At 44.8% G+C, this 21,450-nt stretch overlaps 1 protein-coding gene across 1 annotated transcript in view; it reads right to left on the bottom strand.

The window, feature by feature from the left end:
• Positions 1–21,450, bottom strand: part of AOC1 (amine oxidase, copper containing 1) — a 31,997-nt gene that overhangs the window by 10,062 nt on the left and 485 nt on the right. The window contains exon 2 of the mRNA XM_025378153.1: positions 19,350–19,493. The gene's annotated coding sequence lies outside the window, so the exon portion shown is untranslated. The remainder of the gene's footprint in view (positions 1–19,349; positions 19,494–21,450) is intronic.

Genomic DNA, 21,450 nt, shown 5'->3' with positions numbered 1-21,450 from the left:
AGCCACCAGAGCAGACCTCCTCACTGGGACAGCCGATGACAGGGGCTGGCCCTGGCTTGGCATCTCAGAACTGAACTTTCGGGATCCTGCTCCGCTGTGCCGGCCTGCTGACTGTTTTTACAGACAATGTGATTTGTGAACACCTGCTTTCCTATTGGGAGTCTGGAATCTTGTTAGTTGTGGTAGGCAGAAGGTGTGCCTACGTGACCAGCCCCAACCTCTGCCCTAGCTCTGAGCTTCTACTTCCCTGGGGAGACGCAGGGTGCAGGGTATGCTCCGTGCAGCCTTCACGGGAGGGAGAGCTCAGCGAGTCTGTGCCCCGACCCCTCCAGACCCTGCTGTGTCCTTGCTGTGTCTTGGCCGTGGGTATAACTGTCTGTTTAGTCTGGTGACTCCTAGTGAAGCTCTGACAGCAGAGGTGCCATGAGGTGTCACGGGTGTTCACAGAGGTGTCCTGCAGGTGTTGGCAGCAAGTGGTGACACAGTGTGTTCCAGAGGGGCACATGCTCAGGGGAAAAGAGAGCGGGGGCGGGGTTAGACATGCGGCGGGGCGGGTCGGGGGAGGTGCAGGGCCTAACCTTTCAGAAAGGGGACTCCTCTTCTCCTCAATGTGGTGAAGGAGTGGGCCACAAGGATGCCTGGGGGGGTTGCATTTCAGGCTGAAGGAGCAAGGAGTGCAAAGTCCCCGATGCAGAGTGAGGGGACTGCTGTTGCCAGGGGCAAGTGGTGGGAGATGGGTTCAGAGAGTGACCAAACACCCTGGGCCTCCAAGGCTGTCACTGGGATTTTACTCTGAGCCACCTGGGAAGCCTCTGTCAGGTTTGTGCAGAGGCCAGAACTAACCTGCCTCTAGCAGGTGCCATCTGGAGGTGCTGGGGGAGACAGAATGCAAGAACGAAGGCTGCAATGATGGCAGGAGCAGGGAGCAGGCCAGGAGGTGGTTGCAACAGTCTTGGTGGACGAGGCTGGTTGCCCGGTCAGGGTTGCAGGGGTGGAAGTGATGAGAAGTGGCCAGATTCTGGATATAGCTGGAAGCGAAGCTGGGCGGGGATTTGCTGAGGGCTGGGATATGAGACTCGAGGGAGAGGAGTCAGGTGTCCCCAAGTTCGGGCAGAGGTTCTGCTCTGCTGGGGCAGACAGGAGCTGAGTCAGGATGCTTCAGTGCGTGAGCATGGCCGGCTGCTGGCTGAGCCCAATTCTGGACTTCGATGCTGGATCCCAAGGCACATGAGGGGCAAGGGTGGAGGGAGCCCCAAGGAGACCTTTCTGAGGAGTCAGAGACCAGGGCTGGGTCCTCCAGGCGCTCTTTGTGTTTTCGCTGACCATGCCTGGCCGTGCTGGCCAGCTGACAGCTTCCCCGTCAAATCCTACATTCCTCCCTCCCTGCAGCTGTGTCTGGCAGCTGGAGTGGGGCAGTAGACACAGCAGAAGTCCTCCTTCCCCATGGCTCTCTTTAGTAGCTACCTCACGTTCTTAAAGAAGAAAAAAATCAAGAGGCCAGAAAATCAGGAAGCAGAAGTTAAAATCTGTTGCTGATCTTTGAAATAAAGAATTTGTGTTGGTAGACATGTGACCTTGTGTGGTGCAGGGATGTGTTTGTGTTAAACCATTTTGGTGACTATGACATTCCAGGTGCATACTGGAGGTAACACATAGGATTTCAGAAATCCCCAGAACACTCATAGCCTCTGTGCAGCCCTTTGCTGAGCAAAATTTTGGAACGAAATACAACAGCATGCTCACAGGCAGAGGATATAGAGCCAGAAGACCTGGGTTTGAATCCAGGTTCTACTTCTTTTAGTTGGATGTTATGTGGGAAAAGCAGTTAACTTTTCCTTTTAGAGAAGGTGATTTTCTCTGGTGTTATGATTTGATTTCTTGGTTTTTAATTTTTGTGTATCTGTTGTATGTTTTTTGATTTGAGATTACCACAGGGCTTGCAAATACTCTTATAATCTATTATTTTAAGTTGATAACAACTTAACACTACTTGCATAAACAAACAAACTAAAAAGCAAAAAGAAAACTAATAAAGACTTACTCTTTATCTTTGTTCCCCTACTTTTTTTTTTTTGAGACAGCATCTCACTCTGTATCCAGGCTGAAGCGAGGTGCATGGTGTGATCTCGGCTCACTGTCACCTCTGCCTCGGGGCTCAAGCGATTGTCCCACTTCAGCCCCCAGAGTAGCTGGGACCACAGGCGTGAGTCCCCATGCCAGCTAATTGTATATTTTGTAGAGATGGGGTTTCGCCATGCCACCCAGGCTGGTCTTGAATTCCTGAGCTCAAGCAATCTGCCCACCTCCGGCCTCCCAAAGTGCTTGGATTACAGGGGTGTCCTCTGGGATTACAGGCATGAGCCACCATGTGAGGCCTTCCCCCACTTTTTAACTCTTGATGTTTCCATTTATATCTTACTGTACTGTCTATGTTTTGAAAAGTTGTTACTATTTTTGACTGGTTCATGTTTTGGTCTTTCTACCTAAGAGTAGTTTCCACACCACAGTTACGGTGTTATATTCTGTGTTTTTCTGTGCACTTACTAATACCAGTGAGTTTTGTATCTTTAAATAATTTCTTATTGCTCATTAACATCCTTTTCTTTCTGATTGAAGTACTCCCTTTAGCATTTTTTTGTAGGACAGGTCTGGTGTTGATGAAATTCCTCAGCTTTTGTTTGTCTGGGAAAGTATTTCTCCTTCCTGTTTGAAGGATCTTTTCACCAGATATAGGATTCTAGAGTAAAAGTTTTTCCTTCAGCACCTTAAATGTGTCATGCCACTATCTCCTGGCCTGTAAGATTTCCACTAAAAAGTCTGCTGCCAAATGTATTGGAGCTCCATTGTATGTTACTTGTTTTTTTTTTTTTTCTCTTGCTGCTTTTAGGATCATTTTTTTTTTAAATCCTTGACCTTTGGGAGTATGATTATTAAACGCTCTGAGGGAGTCTTCTTTGAGTTCAGTCTGCTTGGTGTTCTATAACCTTCTTGTACTCAGATCTTGGTATTTTTCTCTAGTTTTGGGAAGTTCTCTATTACTATCCCTTTGAATAAACTGTCTACCCCATCTCTTTTTCAACCTCCTCTTTAAGGCCAATAACTCTTAGATCTGCCCTTTTGAGGCTATTTTGTAGATCCTGTAGGTGTGCTTCATTTTTATAATTTTTTTGTCTCTTCTGGTGATATAATTTCAAATAGCCTGTCCATTCTCACTAACTCTTTTTTCTGCTTGAGCAGTTCTGCTATTAAGAGACTCTGATGCATTCTTCAGTATGTCAGTTGAAATTTTCAACTCCAGAATTTCTGTTTGATTCTTTTACATTATTTCAATCTCTGTTAAATTTATCTGACAGGATTCTGAATTCCTTCTTGGTGTTATCCTGAATTTCTTTGAGTGTCTTCAAAACAGCTATTTTGAATTCTCTGTCTGAAAGGTCACATATCTCTGTTTCTCCAGGTTGGTGTCTTATTTAGTTCATTTGGTGAGGTCTTGTTTTCCTGGATGGTTTTGATGCTTGTGGATGTTAGTCAGTGTTTGAGCATTAAAAAGTTAGGTATTTATTGTAGTGTTTGCAGTCTGCGTTTGTTTGTGCCTGTCCTCCTTGGAAACACTTTCCAGGTATTCAAAAGGACTTGGGTGGTATGATCTAAGCTGTATCTGCTTTAGTGGGCACCCCTAGCCCAGTAACACTGTGGTTCTTGCACACCTGTAGAGGTGGTCTTTGATAAGGTCCGGAAGATTTCTCTGGATTACCAAGCAGAGACTCTTTTTTCTTCCCTTACCTTCTCCCAAACAAATGGAGTCTCTGTCTCTGTGTTGAGCTGTCTGGAGCCAGGGGTAGAGTAACACAAGCACCCCTATGACCAACACCACTGGGACTGCACTGGGTCAGATATGGAGTATCAGCACAACCCTGGGTCTTGCCCAAGCCCTGCTGTAACCACTACTTGGCTACTGCCTATTTGCTCAAGGCCCTAGGGCTCTACAATCAGCAGGTGGTGATGCAGCCAGGCTTATATCCTTCCCTTCAGGCCGGTGAGTTCCCCTAGGTCCTGAATGGGTCCAGAGATGCCATCTGGAGCCATGGATGGGAGTCTAAAACCTTAGAATCTACCTGTTGTTCTATTCTACTGCAGTTGAGCTGGAACTCAAACCACAAGATGCAGTCCTTCTCATTCTTACATCCCATTTCCACAGGCAGAGGAGCCTCACTAGGCCCATGGGGAGTACTGCCAGACTACCACTGATGCTCAGTTAAGGACCAAAGGAGCTTCAGTCAGCTTGTGGTGAATGTTGCCAGGCATAGGAACTCATCCTTCAAGACAGTGGGCTCCCTTGGCCCATGGAGTGTACAGAAATGTCCGGGAACTAGGGCCCGGAATGGGGGCCTCACAGCCTTTATCAGTGCCCTAGCATACTGTGGCTGAGCTGGTATCCAAAATGCAAGACGAAGTCCTCTTTACTCTTCCGTCTCCTCTCCTCAAGCAGAAGGAAGGGGTCTCTTTTGGAGCTGTGTGCTGTGCTGCCTGGGGTTGGGGAAGGAGTGGCGCAAGCACTTTCTTAGATACCACAGCTGGTGTCTCATGTGCCCCACCAGTTCACTAACTCCAAGCCCAGTTCAGCGCTAGGTCTTGCCTAGGAATTGCAGTCCTTGTCACATAGACTGCTCCTCAAGTTCACTCACGGTCCCAAAGCACTCCAGCCAGTGGGGGCGAGGCTTGCTGGAACTCATGCTGTGACCGCTGGACTGGGTGAGTACCCTCTGGGCAGGGCTGGTTCAAATGTTCTCTCCATGGGTGGGTGTCAGCTGAGTACAGCTCAGTTTTGCTTTCTGCTGTAACATAGCAGCACTGAGATCAATGCAAAGCCTCACAGTCGTGGCATTCTCCCTCTCTCAAGTATACATACAGATTCTCTGTGCTACATAGCCACTGCCAGGGGATGGGGAAAGGGTGGCATCAGCAACTCAAGACTGTCCTTCTCACCCTCTTCAGTGCCTCTTTCAGCAATATGAAGTCAAAACCAGGCACTGTGAGTGCTCACCTGATTTTTGGTTCCTATGAAAGTGCTCCTGTTGAGTAGATAGTTGTCAGATTTGGTGTTCTTGAGTAGAGGTAGAGATATTTGGTGGAGTCCTTTATTCTGCCATCTTGCCCTGCCTCTAGGGTAAAGAAGTTAATTTTTTAAACCTCAGTTTTCTCATTTGTGAAATGGGCACAATAACAGATATGAAGGTGTGACAAAATTGTTGGCATCAGATGAGGTAAAAGGTATGTAAAGCACCTAACTAATGTTTTTGACACATAGAAATCACTCAGTAAAGGTTAGCTATGATGATAATGATGGATACAGTTGGGGAGGTATGAATGTGGGTAATACAGAGGACTCCAGGGGCCCTGAGATGTGCTGAGTGTGTGTGAGGGCTCCTTGACTTTTCTCCTTCCCTTGCTCCATAAGATCAGAGAGTTGGTTTGGTTCACATCTGTCTTGTTTAGTTCACATCTGTCTTGTTTAGTTCACATCTGTCTTAGTAACAAGCCAGCTCCCCTAAAGGCTTTTCATTCACCCCCCTCTCCTTTCAAAACTCTTATTTTTCTTTCTAAGTGTTCTTTTCCTTCTGCATGTAAGTTGTTGGTCATCTCAGGATCAAAACTTCCAGAACCAGCTGGCTTTGTAGCCAGCCCTGGGCTTGGACCTGCTCACTCACTAAGGTGGTACCTTCCAGCCCCCTTTACTGATGAGATGGCCCTGTCAATCTGTAATTTGTCAGAGATACCACTGGGAAGAAATTAACCCAAAAGCATAATGAACCCGGGAAGTCGAAGCCGGAGCCGAAGTGAGCTGTGATTGAGCCACTGCACTCCAACTTGGGCAACAAAAGGAGACCCTGTCTCAAAACAACAACAACAGCAACGACAACAAAGACTGCAATTTCCTTCAAGATACAGCAGTTGGCTCCTTGTCAGTATCTAACTGGCTTTGAAGTTCTTCCTGTTCTAATTCCTAAATAGCTCTGGATTTCTCTCCAGTCTCACAATCTTTACCATCATTGTCTACATCAAGGATTTTCAACCTTGGCACCATTGATAGTTTGAGCCTGATCATGCTTATGGGCCTGTCCTGTGTGCAGTAGGACATCTAGCAGCAACTCTGGTCTCAACCCACTAGAGGCCAAAAGCAGCCACTGCCCTATCAGGACAACCAAAAATGTCTTCAAACATTGCCAGTCATTTCCTGGGAGGCAAAACTGCTGTCCTGCTGAGAACTTCTGGTCTACATTTAAGCCCCTGTGATTTGACCTGGAAACTGCAATTACCTCCAGACGCCCTGGCTCTCCTCCTGAGCACCTCCAATCTGCTCTTCATGCTTTTGCTGGAAGATAGAGCTGACCATGTCCCCTTCCTCCCTCTGGTGGGTTCTAGTTGCCTATTGGATAAAATATAAACTATTTAATTTGGCATTAAAAACCTTTTACAGCCTAGCCCCAGTCTTCCTTTTGTTCTTGGTACACACTGCCTCACCCTGTGCTTGAACTATTTCAAATCATGCCAGGTTCACCGGGGCCACCTGGCCTTTGCCGGCTTTGTTCCCTTTTTGCAAGGCTCTCTGTCTTCTTATTTTGGGAGCAAGCTCTTGCTTCAAGGCTCAGCACCAACTACCCGCTACCCCTGCTGTCCCAACCCACTTTACATCTTCCACATAGCTGTCTTGTCCTCTCTGGTTCCAGGGCACTTGCCCGTCTCTCTTATTGCACATGTCATATGGCTTTGTAACTATTTGTTCACAAGTTTGTCTCTTATACTGCTTCCTTGAGGTCAGGGATTCTATCTTTTTTTTTTTTTTTTTTTTTAATTATACTTTAAGTTCTAGGGTACATGTGGATGACGTGCAGGTTTGTTACATATGTATACTTGTGTAGATTCTATCTTAATTTATTCAGAACCACAGAGACCAACACAGCGCACGGGATACAGTGGATGCTCATTTTTGGTTTTTGGAGTGAGTTAATAAACAGATGACGTGGACAAGGAAGATGGAAGAGGTGTTAGGTACCTAGACGTCAGAAAAGTTTTAATTTCCATGTGGCATTTTAAGAAAAAAACATGCTAGGTAACCTGGTTTCAAAGGATGCTATTAACTCTCAACTCAAGGGAAGAGTATACAACAGGGCAGGCTCCTTAGGCCGAGGCCAAGGACAACTGGGAGTGGTCTGAGTCAGCACCAGCTCCTGGCCATGCGGCTGTGTAGTCTCCCAGGGTCTCACACTCAGAAAGGCTCTCTACTTGGCTTAACGCTCCACTGCTGTCTTTAGATTCTTAACTTTTGAACAAGGGGCCCCGCATTTTCACTTTATACTGGGCTTTGCAATTTATGTAGCTGGTATTGGCTTGGGTTGAGAAGGTCGGGGAGAGGGGACAGGGCAGTGGGCAGTGAACTAGCCCTTGCAGGGAATGAAGTTAGATGAATAGGTTGATAGGATGAGAGCTGCCAGGCCAGGTATCAGCAGGCATCAGGAAGAGAGGCCCCAAGCAGACTGGCGGCAGCAGCAAAAATGTAACAGGTAACTGAGGACAAAGTCTCAGATGCCTATTTCTGAGCTTAACCCTTGCTGGCTCCAATTCCTTTCTGTTATGATTTTCTCTTTTAATCCCCTTCCTCTTCTACAACTCCCCATTGGCAGAAGGAATGAGTGCTAGACGGGGTAATTTCTTTAAAATCAAATGCCCCTTTGCAGTGACACCGCACCTGGGTCTGGAGGGAGGTTGAGAACTGAAGAAACAAAAGGGGCTGGTTGACATTTGCACCTGTGTGAGCACCAGAGGAAGCCCTCAGGCTATTTGAAAATCCACCTCCAGGCTGCAACCAGCACCATGAAAAATCAGGAGAGCCTGGCAGCTTCTTACCACTGGAACTTCACCAGGGGCTCTTTCTGCAGCTTAGGGACTTATTTTTTCATTAAAGGCTGTAGGATTTTATAAATAGCAAGAAAAAAAACCATGGTATTAGCATATATTATTTACCAGAGTAGAGGGATGGATGAGGCCCAGGCAAATAGTTAGGTCAGTAGCCAGCCCCAGAATTGGGGTCTAGGGCTGGGAGGGGCTGGGCTTGGAGAACATCATGAGATGAAGCTTTGAGAGCTGCAAGCCAGGTTCCAGCCTTGCTCTCCATTTGATTTGTGCCCAAGTTTGGCTTTACAAGTTTCAGTCTGTGTGAACTGTGCTAAGGAGAAGTGAAGCTGTGCCCTGCATCCATGTTAATGGAAGGCAGGCCTTGCAGGCAGGTGACACTCAGGGGGACACATGGAGGCCATGGTCAGTTATTCTCCGCAGTTAGCAGGGTCCCTTTTACATTAACTTGAGAAATTCTGGGTCTGGTTAAGGAACGAATAACAAGGAGCATGCCTGCCATCCACTGATGGCCCTGGCACTCCTGTGCTGGGGACTTGTGCACATGATCTTGTTCACTCCTGGAGATGACTCTGCACAGTAGGCATCGTTCCTACTACACTAAAGTTGCACAGCTAATAAATGGCACAGCCAGGATTTGAACTTGGGTCTCTCTGGCCCCCAAACCTACAGCAATCACGGCATTGCTTCCCTGTGGTAGGTAGTGTTAAGACCTACAAGAGGCATTTCTTTCAAAGAGTTGTGGGGGCAAATGAGAACTTTTCTCTGCCAATGAATTATGTCCCGAGCCCTTAACTTTCTCTGCACCCTTCACTGCCATAGGCAGCCCTCCTAAATCTGCTCCTGGAAAAGGGCTTTTGTGTCTACGCTAGGATGTGTGTTTGAGAAAAAAGACTCGCTGTGTCAGGGAGCATGCTATGCTTACGCGTGTGTTCGTGTAAAATTTTTTTTTTTTTTTTTTGAGATGGAGTCTGTTACCCAGGCTGGAGTACAGTGGCGCCATCTCAGCTTACTGCAACCTCTGCCTCCTGGGTTCAAACTATTCTCCTGCTTCAGCTTCCTGAGTATCCTGAGTAACTGGGATTACAGGCACGCGCCGCCACACCCAGCTGATTTTTGTATTTTTAGTAGAGATGGGGTTTCGCCATGTTGGCCAGGCTGGTCTCAAACTCCTGGCCTCAAGCCATCCTTTCACCTCAGCCTCCCAAAGTGTTGGGATTACAGTTGTGAGCCACTGCGCCTGGCCCATGTACATATTTTTACATAACTTTAAAAATCTTCTAACAACTGTTAGACCCTGAGTATATCTTTTACCATCTCAGTGGCGTTGTAACTTATTCTAGAAGGCAGGGCTCAAGCATGATAAATTAGCTTTTTGTGGGGCTTAAAAAGTTTTTGCACCCCAATAGTTGTGCTGTGTCTGATTTGAAGCCATTGGAACCTGTCCTGTATAAATCCCAATTCTATGCACTGGAAGTCTCTTCTTAAAGCTTATACCCTACTTTCTACTCAGTGGCCCCAGCAGGTGGTGGGTTTGATGAGCCCTCAAGCCATGGAGAAGTTTATTTGATGAAGGGGCACCCCAGGCCCACTCTGAGCAGGCTCACAGCCACAGAGACAGGAAAACTGAGATAGTGTCTCTGATTGTACCTACGGAGCTCACATGGGTGGGGGGGTGACTGTGACCACCATGCCAACATAGACTGCACTGCTCATGGTACACACCCCGTTTTAAATGCTTTATGAGTGTTATCTCATTTCACCTTCCCAACAATCCTCTGAGAAAGGTGTTTTTCAAACAAGAAGCCCATCCCTGAAACATCCTGAAAAATTACATCCCTGTAATTGTTCTTTGTCTGCACCACGTTCTGGGCCAGCCGCACCCAGAGTCTCTGGAGAAGAACCCCGTTTTCTACAGCATAGGTGTCTTGACTAAGCCCTTGCTCCAGCTCGTTAGTAAATGATTTCTAGCACCCTCAGGATACAAAGCCAATGAGGGTTTGAGCTACCTAAGAACAGTGAGCCTTATGCCCAATTTGAGAAGGAAGAGGTTTTATTCTCTCATGGGTAGGGTCCGGGGGTAGTGGAGCAGCTTGTGCTGTGTCTGATCCCCATTTTGGATGTGAGTCTCCAGCAGGAGAGCTTCTTGCCACTGGGGATTTAATGGTGCACTGGAAGGAGCTCCTGGTGGTTTTGGATACTGAGGAGGTTCCTCACTCAAGCTGGTCTGCTGGACTTCCACCAGGTCCCCTGAGGGACGACGTTGACTGCACAGTGCAGGAGAAGAATGGACATTGCCTAGCATGAGCATCCAAGTGCCTTAGCAGGTTGTCATTGCTATGGACGTGATTCAAGGTTTCTCTCGAGTGATAGAAGGAGCTGATGAGCTGGTTTGGGCTTAGGAGATTTGTGGGCACTCAGGGTAGAAAGACCTCTGCCATGGGGCTCCAAAACTTTCCACAGAAGCAGGGTCTTGGCTAGGCTGTGCCTCTGGGTTATTAGGTCAGCTCATCCCACTTAGGTTCCTATGCCACCAATGTCTCCAAGTTTCACTAATCCCTGGGCTTTTCTGTTGCTCTGGGAATGGGCCATATGCTGCTTCTCCTGTTTTTTCCTGTCTGTGACTGATGTGGGCACAGGATGCCCAGAGGCTTGAGCTCCACAACATTCCTGGGTCTCACAAGCATCCACCTCCCTGCTTTGTCCTGAGCCCTTCACTGTGTCCCTGTTCTATAAAGGTTTTTGTTTCTAAGGGAGGCAACCACAGCCTGGAAGCCCGTCTCTGGATTTCACTGCCTGGGAGGTGCTGACTGAAGGGAGTCATGCAGATCCTAAGGAACCTCAGTGGAGGCCCTGTGGAGCCCCTGCAAAGCCCCCAAAGCCCCATGCCCTGGACCAGAGCCATCGTGGGCTGTTCTCCCCACTGGCTGCACGTTGGAATCACCCAGGCAGTGTTCCTAACTATTGGTGCCCCGGGGTCCCACCTTCGGATTCTGATTTAGACAGGGAGACCTGGGCTTGTAGGGTGTTTTTAAAAGCTCCCCAGTAGATTCCGAGGTGCAGGCAAGACTCAGAGCCATTCATGGAGCAGCTCCATTGATAAAAAGGAACTCAGCGCAGGCACTGATGGTACTTGGAGAAATCTGCTTTGCTTTTTTTTTTTTTTACTTGACATAACTTGTATGTTTTTATTGTGTGAAACATGTTTTGATATACATATACATTGTAGAATGGCTAAATTCAGCTAATTAACAAATGCATTACTTCATATAGTTATCACTCTTGTGGTAAGAGCACATAATGTCCATTTTCTACATTTTTCAAGAACAGAATATATCGTCATTAACTATAATCACCTTGCTATACAACAGATCTCTTGAAATTTATTCCTCCTAACTAGCTGTAATGATGTATCCTTTGACCAGCATCTCCCCATCTCCCCACTCCTTTCTAACCAGCCTAGCTTCTACTTCTATGAATTCCGGTTTTTTTTAGATTCCACATGCATCTTGATGAGTGAGATCATGTGGTATTTGTCTTTCTGTGCCTGGCTTGTTTCACTTACAGAATGTCCTCCAAGCTCATCCTGTTATCACCAATGGCAGGATTTCATTCTTTTTTTTTTTATGGCTGAGTAGTACTTCATGTGTATACATACAACACATTTTCTTTATCCATTTGTCGTTCGATGGACATTTAGGTTGATACCATATTTTGGTTATTGTGCATACTGCTGTAATAAACATGGGAATGCAAATATATCTTCAACATACTGATTTCAATTCATTTGAATATATACCTAGTAGTGGGGTTGCTAGATCATATTGTAGTTCTATTTTTAATTTTTGGAGGAACCTCCATACTGTTTTCCATAACGGCTGTACTAATTTACATTCCCACCAACAATATATAAGTGTCCCTTTTCTCCACAGCTTTGATGGCATGTGTTAGCTTTTGTCTTTTTGATAATAGCCATAATAGTGAGGTGGTATCTCCTTGTGGTTTATTTGCATTTTCTTGATGATTAGTGATGTTGAGCCTTTCTTCATACACCTGTTGGCCATTTGTGTGTCTTCTTTTGCAAAATGTCTACTCAAGTCTTTTGCCAATTTTTCACTGGGTTATTATTATTATTATTATTTTGCTATTGAGTTGTTTGGGTTCCTTATGTATTTTGGATATTAACTGCTTGTCGATGTATACTTTGCAAATATTTTCTCCCAGTCTTTAGGTTGTCTTTTTTTGCTCTGTTGGTTGTTTCCTTTATTGTGCAGAAGCTTTTTAGTTTGATGTAATTTCATTTCGCTCTTTTTGCTTTTGTTATCCATGCTTTTAAGATTTTATAAAAAAAAATTATTTCCAAGACCAATGTTGTGGAGTTTTCCCCCTAGGTCTTCTTCTAGTCATTTAATAGTTTTGGGTCTTGGATTTAAGTCTTTAATCTATTTTGAGTTGAATATGGTGAGATATAAGGGGGAATTTCATTTTTCTGCTTGTGGATATCCAGTTTTTCTAACATCATTCTATTGAAGAAATTGTCCTTTTTCCATTGGCTATCTTGGCACTACTGTTGAAAATCAGGTGGCTGTGAAGGTGTAGATTTATTTCTGGGCTCTCTATCCTGTTCCATTGGTTTACGTGTCTGTTTTTATGCCAGTACCATACTGTTTTGGTTACTATTGCTTTGTATTATACTTTGAGGTCAGGAAGTGTGATGCCTTTAGCTTTGTTCTTTTTGCTTATTTTAGCTTTTTGGGTTTGTGTGTGTGTGTGTGTGTGTGTTTCCATACAAATTCCAGGATTACTTTTGTTATTTCTGTGAAGAATGTCATTGGTGTTGTGATATGCCTTGCTTCTAAAAGTTAAACAGCAAATTCTCATTAAGTTCAAATTTTTCATCTTTAAAATACTTGATTCTAAGGAGCTGAAATTTCCACTTGTTACTCTTGTTGATGGAGCAGCCTGGTCAGGATCAAGTATCACCAGCACCTAGTGAGGCACTGTCATGGGCTGAACTGTGTCCCCCAAAATTCATATGTTGAAGTCATACCCCTAGTACCTCAGAATGTGACTATATTTGGAAATAGGGTCTATAAAGAAGTAATTAAGATGAGGTCATTAGGTGAGTCTTAATCCAATATGTCTGGGGTCTTTATGAGAAGAGGTAATTGGAACACGAACATGCACAGAGGGATGACCATGCGATGAGGAGAACACAGGGAGAACACAGACATCCGCAAGCCTAGGAGAGGTCTCAGAGGGAACCAACCTCGCAGATGCCTTGGGCTGAGGCTTCCAGCGTCTAGAACTGTGATAAATAAATGTATGCTGTTTTAGCCTCCCAGTTGTGATACTTTGCTCTGGCAGCTCTAGCAAACAAATATGGGCACCAACCAACCAACCATCATAGTCACATGGAATCAAGGCTCAGATGAAAGGACCTGACAGGGATGTAGGAGGAAGAGGAAAGGGGAGCAGGTAGGTCTTAACTTGAATCTCTGTACCTCCTACCACATTGGCCAGAACAATGCCTGGGCTTTGGGTTGTAATTCACTGTCTCTGGAGTTACGTTTGCTGTCTTTGCTGCCTCTGAGGGTTGAGCTAAGCAAACACTTATTTAGGCAGGATGAGCAGGTGAAGGATGAGGGTCCACATGACCACCCAGTCTGGACTCTTGGGACCTTCCCAGTTGGCAGGTTCAGGAGTTTTCTTCAGTATAGCTTTTCCTTTAGTCCACCTTGGTCACGTTGTAGCCTGTAAAAAATGAGGCTTGTGGCCGGGCACAGTGGCTCATGCCTGTAATCCTAGCACTTTGGGAGACCAAGGCGGGTGGATCACGAGGTCAGGAGTTCGAGACCAGACTGCCAAAATGATGAAACTCTGTCTCTACTAAAAATACAAAAATTAGCCGGGAGTGGTGGTGCGTGCCTATAATCCCAGCTACTCAGGAGGCTGAGGCAGGAGAATTGCTTGAATCCGGGAGGAGGAGGTTGCAGTGAGCTGAGATTGAGGCACTGCACTCTGGCCTGGGTGACAGAGCGAGACTGTGTTTCAAAAACAAAACAAAACGAACAAACAAACAACTAGGCTTGTGAGACCAAGAAATCTGATTATTGGTGTTTTTCCACTTGTGGGAAAAATGTGCCTAATGCATTTGTATGTCAGTCTACTTATTTGTTTATCTATCTATCTATCTATCTATCTATCTATCTATCACTAATGAAAAGATCATACAAAAATATTAACAATGGTTATCTCTGGGGTGTGAAATTATGGGTAATTTTTGTCTTTTTGTTATACTTTTCCATTTTCCCCAGCTTTCTCCAATGGGCATGTATTTATTTTTATAATCATAAAAAAGCAATAAAAAAGTCTATAACCAAAATACGGTGTTCGAGAAGCCCAAGTTCTTGATGAATAGTGTACTCTGAAAAAAGGCATATAGTATATGGCAAAGACAGGGAGAAATTCCATCAAAATATTCTTCTTAGTTGTTGCTGGATTGTTAACCTCTTTAGGCTCTAGATTAGCTCAGAATGAGAACATTTAGCAATCTCAAGGCCTATGTTGGAGCCAGTTTCACAGTGAAGCAAAACCCGTACCCCAGGGCACAGCAAAGTCTTTGTGCTGAGAGGGAAACAATGGCACATATGTCCCAGAGAAAGAGGCAGCTCATAATTCTTTTCCCTGGCAGCCTATTAAAGCTTCTCAGATATTGGACTAAATTTCATCCTTCCTCCAAGAAGAAGTGGACTTCCGTGTCCTTGAACAAAACCCAAAATAAGTTATGGATATAAGCCAGCAGCTCTTCTCATGGATTGGAGAGCCAAGAGTCACTACTTGTCTGTCCTCCACACTCAGGTCAGTTTTCAGAACAAAGCAGATTTCTCACTCCAACTGGAATGCAAAGAAACCAAGGCTTTGCTGGCCAAGGGCCATTGTGTCATTATTTAACAAGTTCTTTCATCCTTTTATGCCCCAGTTGAATCAGATGCAAATTCTGTGCCCAGCACTGTGCTAAGTGCTTCATGTGTATATTTTATTCACTCCTCACAATGACCCTGTGAGGGTCATCAGATGACAGATGAAGAAGTGAGAATCAGCTGGGCGTGGTGGCTCACGCCTGTAATCCCAGCACTTTGGGAGGCTGAGGCGGGCAGATCATGAGGTCTGGAGATCGAGACCATCCTGGCTAATATGGTGAAACCCCGTCTCTACTAAAATACAAAAAAATTTAGCCAAGCCTGGTGGTGGGCGCCTGTAGTCTCAGCTACTCGGGAGGCTGAGGCAGGAGAATGGCGTGAACCCAGGGGTGGACCCTGCAGTGAGCCAAGATCGTGCCACTGCACTCCATCCTGGGCAACAGAGTGAGACTCCGTCTCAAAAAGAAAAAAAAAAAAAAAGAAATGAGAACCAAGATCTCATTGGAAGGGAGAGTGGCAGTGCTTCCAGAGCTGCACAGCCACACTATACTGACCTTGCTGTGGAGATACAGACATGAAAAGCCCTGGCTGTGCTCTGGGGAGCATGAACTGGAGTGTGTAGAGTCAGACGTCCTCAAGTAACGGTCAAGTAAACAAGTAAGGGTCATAAAAGGGTCAGGTGCAGAGAGCAAAGTATGTAAGTAACGGTCAAGTAAACAAGTAAGGGTCATAAAAGGGTCAGGTGCAGAGAGCGAGGTATGTACAGGGCATGGAGGCGGGAGTGCACCAGTTACCCAGGGAGGGGCAGTGGTTTGTGAAATGTTTCCCAAAACAAATGACCTTTGTACTGGGTCTAATGAGGCTGACAAGGGTGACTGATTTCTGTGTGAGGGGAATAGATGCTAGCAGTGAGATTATTACAGAACAAAGGAGCAACCTCAGCAGCAGGTTCGGAAGCACAAAGATTGACACCCACTCTCAGCATTGGACATATATCATCTAGGCAGAAAGTCAACAAAGAGACATTAGATTTAAACTACACTGTAGACAAAGGGACCTAACAATTTCCTGAACATTCTAACCAACAACTACAGAATATACAGTCTTCTCATCAGCACGTGGAACATTCTCCAGGACGGACCATATGTTAGGCTTCAAAGGAAGCCTCAACAATTTTTCCAAAATCATATCAATTATCTTCTTAGAGCACAATGGAATAAAATCAGAAATCAATACAAAAAGGGAACATTGGAAACTATACAAATATATGGAAATTAGACAACATGCTCCTGAATGACCACTGGGTCAATAAGAAATTAAGATGGAAATAAAAAATATTCTGTGAAAGAAATGAAAATGGAAACGCAACATACCAAAACCTGTGAGAAAACTAAAAGCAGTGCTAAGAGGGAAATTTATAGCAATAAATGCTTCCATCAAAAAGTAGAAACATTAAAATTAACAATATAACAATGCAAGGTGAAGGGGCAAATGAGCAAGAAGCAAGATAAGAAGTAGAGGTTGAGCAGCCAAAACAAAAAGGGAGATTAGCCGGGCATCGTGGCAGGTGCCTGTAGTCCCAGCTACTCTGGAGTCTGAGGCAGGGGAATTGCTTGAACCAGGGAGGTGGAAGTTGCAGTGAGCCAAGGTCGTGCCACTGCACTCCAGCCTGGGTGATAGAGCAAGACTCTGTCTCAAAACAAAAAACAAAAAACAACAAAAAAAAACCCGATAATACACCATGATCAAGTGAGATTTACGCCAGGGATGCAAAGATGGTTCGACATATACAAATCAATAAATATGATACATCACACCAACAGAATGAAGGACAAAACCATATGATCATCTCAATAAATGCAGAAACAGTATTTGATAAAATTTCTGATAAAAATTTTTGATAAAAATTGGTAAAATTTATAATAAAAACTCTCAACAAACTAGGTATAAAAGGATCACACTTACAATAAAAAAGACCATATATGACACGTCTATATGAATGAAACGTGTCATTTGCAGCAACATGGATGGAACTGGAGGCCATTATCTTAAGTGAAATAAGTCAGGCACAAAAATACAAATATCACACGTTCTCACTTATATGTGGAAGCTAAAAGATTTGATCATATGGAGGTAGAGAGTGGAAATATAGAGAACAGAGATGGAGGTAGAGAGTGGAAAGATAAAGAACAGAGACTGGGAAGTGTGAGTCTGGCGAAAGGGGGAGGATGAAGATGAGGCAGGATAGGTACTCAAGGAAGTTACCATGTCCTTGGGATTTGGCAACCTTGATGACCACACAGTCAACACAATAAGCCCCAGCGTTCACACTGCAGCCAGGCTCATTCAAGCAAAGCTGTCTCCAGTAGAGAGTTTCCCCTGTAGAGAGCATGAACATTCCGATTTTACCTGTCCTCAGACTGACCCTTTGCTCATTATAATAACAAAAAACACTCCTGGTTGGAGATGTAGGGTGCTAATGAGACATGCAATGGACGAACAAGCATGTACAGGTACTGCACATGTGCACCCAGAAGACCACCCAGAATATGCTTCCTAACAACACCATTTCCCATCCCCTCATGAATAATCAGGTAAGCCTTCCATAAAGGGAGTCTCCCTCAAGTAGGTCTTTGCTATCTCATCCTCACGGGCAGCCCACCTTGACTCCCCTCTCTGGACATCCTGTCTATTCTGCACCTAACTTTCAGGGTATTCTTCCTCCTTTGCAATAAATTGCTCTATGCTGCCTCTCCTTTGCTGTGTGTCTCTTGTTTGAATTCCTTGAAACTAGGAAGATAAGAACTGAGGTTTCACAGCAGCCATCAACAAAGAGAAGTGGGTTAAAGCGTATAAATATACAGTTAGATAGAAGGAATAAATTCACTGTGTGATAGCAGAGGAGGATGACTATACTTAACAAAATGTATTGTACTTGGGTGACGGACACCCGGGATACCCTGGCTTGATCACTGTACATTGTACATAAGTAACAAGTTTTCTCATGTACCCCATAGATTTGTACAAAAACAAAAAAACACAAAAACTGGAAGCAGCCTGGAGTCTGTCAACAGGAGAATGGATGAATAAGGGAACTACCTGATTGTGGCCTATTTGATGGAATATTACTCTGCAATAAAAAGGAACAGACTGAGACTGATACATGCAGCGTAGATGAGTCTTCACGACATTGTGTCAAGTAGGAGAAGTCAGATTCAAAAGATGAAGTTCTTTCCTGAGCACTTACTACATGCCAGACACTATACCAGGTATTTGCAGGATGATGCCATCTATAGGAAGTTCTGAAGAGGTAAAAAGAACAGTGGCTGCCTCTAGGCGTTGAGGGTGAGAGCGGGACAGACTGGGAAGGGGCATGAGAATGTTCTGGGGGTGATGGTAATGCTCTCTTGCTGGGAGTTTGGGTCGCACAAATGTATGCATTTGTAAAAACTCATTAAATGTGCATGTGGTAGGCTGAATAATGGCTCTCCAAGAGGGTCACATCCTGATTCCTGGAAGATGTGAATATATTGCTTCACGTGGCACAAAGGACTCTGAAGACGAGATTAAACTAAAGATCTTGAGATGGGAGATTATCCTGCATTATCCGTGTGGAACTGATGTAATCACAGTCTTTATAAGAAGAAGGAAGGGGATCAGAGTGAGTAGGAGATGTAACTATGAAAGCAAGAGGTTGGTGATGTGAGGAAGGGGTCATGAGCCAAGGAGTGCTTTAGGAGGTGAAAAAAGCAAGGAAACAGATTGTGCCTTCAGAGATACCAGAAGCAGCCCGCCCTGATTACACCTTGACTTTGGCCTGGCCAGACTGATTTTGGACTTCCAAGATAATAAATTTATGTCAGTTAAAGACACTAAGTATGTGGTGATTTGTTACCATAGCAAGAATACTAATACACTGCCTCTAATATTTGTGCATTTCATTGTATGTTAATTTTACATACAATTGGAAAAATTTCATGTATGTTAATTTTACATACAAAAGGAAAAGAGAACTGGAAACAAATTTGGAACTCTAGTTAATAATATGCATGCTGAAGCATTTAGGGGTAAGTATGCAGATGTCTACTATTTACTCTGAAATGCATAAAAATGGGATGGATAAATGAATTGATACATGATAAAGCAAATACAGGAAAATATTAATTTTATGTCTAGATAGGTATTCCCTTATACATTTTTAAAATTTTATTTTTGAAAATTTTCATAGTAAATGTTGAGGGGCAAAAGGCAGAGGCTTGGCCCTCGATGGTGTTTAGGAATTGTGAGTAGTTCTGCACAGTTAGGTTGTCTGTACTGGGGTAAGAGTAGTTGGCTCAGCTAATCAGAATGCTGGAAGAGTAGGGAAGGAGATGTGGAGGGAATTTAGACTTTATCCTGAAGGCAATGAGGAGCCAGTGCAATGCTTTAAACAGGGAGGTACAGATCAGGATTTGCATTTTCAGCTGTCACTGCACAAGTCACACCTCTGACTGAATTCTTTGAACAGCTGCTTACTTGATTTGAATGCAGGTCATTCAAAGAGAAGTTAGGGGTTAATTCAGCTTTAGTCAAAGGGGTTCCTCCCTCTGTGTTTGCCTCATGATTGGTAGTGGGGGACAAATCTGGAGGTTCTCTCATCAACAGGTACAGATCTGAAAGCTGAGAGTTTATAAGAAAAGGGCAGTTAATTCTAGTCTCATCTTTAAGGCTTACCTGTTCTTGGGGGTAAACTACATGAAGGAAAAAAATATAAAACCTTTTTATAGAACAAGTAACCGAGGTGAACCAGGAGTCATAAAGTCTGGCTTCAAATCTCAGTTATGACATTTTCTAGCTGTGTGGCCCTGGACAAATTCTGAACTTCTCTGAGCCTTAGTTTCCTAGTTCAAAAATGGAGAAAACACTAGTCAGGGCCTCATAGGGTTGCTGTGAGGATTCTAATAAATGAGGTCAAAGTAGTCACCACGGAATACCTGGTATATTGCCTGCCATGTAGTCGGTACTCAAGAAATGTTCAGCATTTTCATTATTGTTCAATAGAAAGCATGGAAGCAGAAGCTTAGCATACTCCTGGCTTACACCATTCCTCCCCTATCATGAAAATGATGATCAACTGCATACCTTTAGTCTAGACAATTCTGAGCTTCAGACTCATATCCCCATTTTCCTTATGGGCATTTTTCTTTGCCTAGCCCACGGGTACCTCAAACTCAACAAACTACAAGCAGAACATATTGCCCCCACAGGTTTCTGTGCCTTCCTTATCATGGGGAATGCCATCATAAGCCCCCAAATGCTCCAGCCAGGCATCTGAGAGTCCTGCCAGACTCATATTTCTTCCCCTCCCGGTCGCACCCAATGCCCCAGCAAGTTCTATTTCCTGAGAATTCCTTCACCTATCTCCTGCACTCCATTTCCACCCGTATTGTTTTGGATTGTGCTTTTGCTATGTTTTACCTAAATTCCTGCAGTAGATTCCTACCGGCTTTCCTGCTCCCAAACTTGTCTCCTCCAAATATAGTCTTTCTGCCTCTGCTAGAATGACCTTTCCACAGTGGGAATCTGGCCATTTGCTACCCTGCCCAAGTCCTCCAGAGGCCGCCCACTGGGATATGTTGGCTTCTGTGTACTTCTAGGGTCTGACCTCTCATCAGTCTCAGCAATGTCAGCCTACCTAAGCTCCTATTTCAGCACACACCCCTTGCCTGGAACACTCTGCCCCTTCCAACCTTTGCCTGGTTGCTGCTGACTGATGCCTCCCTTGATCATCTTCCTCTCTCCACTGTGCCCCTACCTGGAGCTGACCTCCATCATAGCCCTGGCCTCCTAAGATATCCATGGACTGTAACCTTTGCCTGTTATCTCTGCATGGCCAATGCTTAGTGCAGTAGCTGGCAATTGTAGGTACTCCATTGTGAATGGAGTTGATTCCAGGATCAAAGGAGAGTAGAGTTGAAGAAAAAGAAAAGTCAGAAAAGTCAGTTAGGGTCCTGCTAGGAAACGGCATTCTCAGAAGGAAGAATATCGAGTTTCATGAAGGGACTATTTACAAAAATGAGGCAGGGGCAAGGACATCACCAGGGGAGGTGAAGCACCTTGAGGCCAAGCGCAGTTGGAAGCCATTTTCACCCCTAGGTAGGCGAGAAGAGGCAAGGAGAGGGCATGGCTAATACATCGGGGGAGACTTGCAGGACACAGTCACCCGACCAAGTCGGTGGCTTTTGGCAGAACAGTGCCAAGCCAGGCTGTGCTCCGACACAGAGGAAGCCAGGGGAACAGATACTTTGATCTCATTCCTTTCTTTTGTTTTTGTCTTCAGGGCTGGCCACATACTCTGTTGGGAAGAAGGCTCAAAATGGAATCCTCTCAAGCAGACCCGCTTTGGTTTCCACCCCTCTATTCTGAGAACCCAATCTCAACCCATGTGTTCTGCCTTCAGGCAGAAAATGTCAGAATCATAGGGAAGACTAAGCTGAAAAAAGAATTTGGAGTTCCAAAGGAATTCTGTGCCACCTGCCATCTGGCAATTCCTTTGCCCAGGTAATGGCATGACAGTAAAGACACACTCTGTTCTGAATAGGCAGAGAACCGGCTTGGCCCAGGACTTAGGTTGAGG

Source organism: Theropithecus gelada, chromosome 3 (genome assembly GCF_003255815.1).
Source record: "Theropithecus gelada isolate Dixy chromosome 3, Tgel_1.0, whole genome shotgun sequence".
NCBI lineage: Eukaryota > Metazoa > Chordata > Mammalia > Primates > Cercopithecidae > Theropithecus > Theropithecus gelada.
Note: the sequence above shows the minus strand (reverse complement) of the source record. Positions and strands in the feature narration are given on the sequence as shown.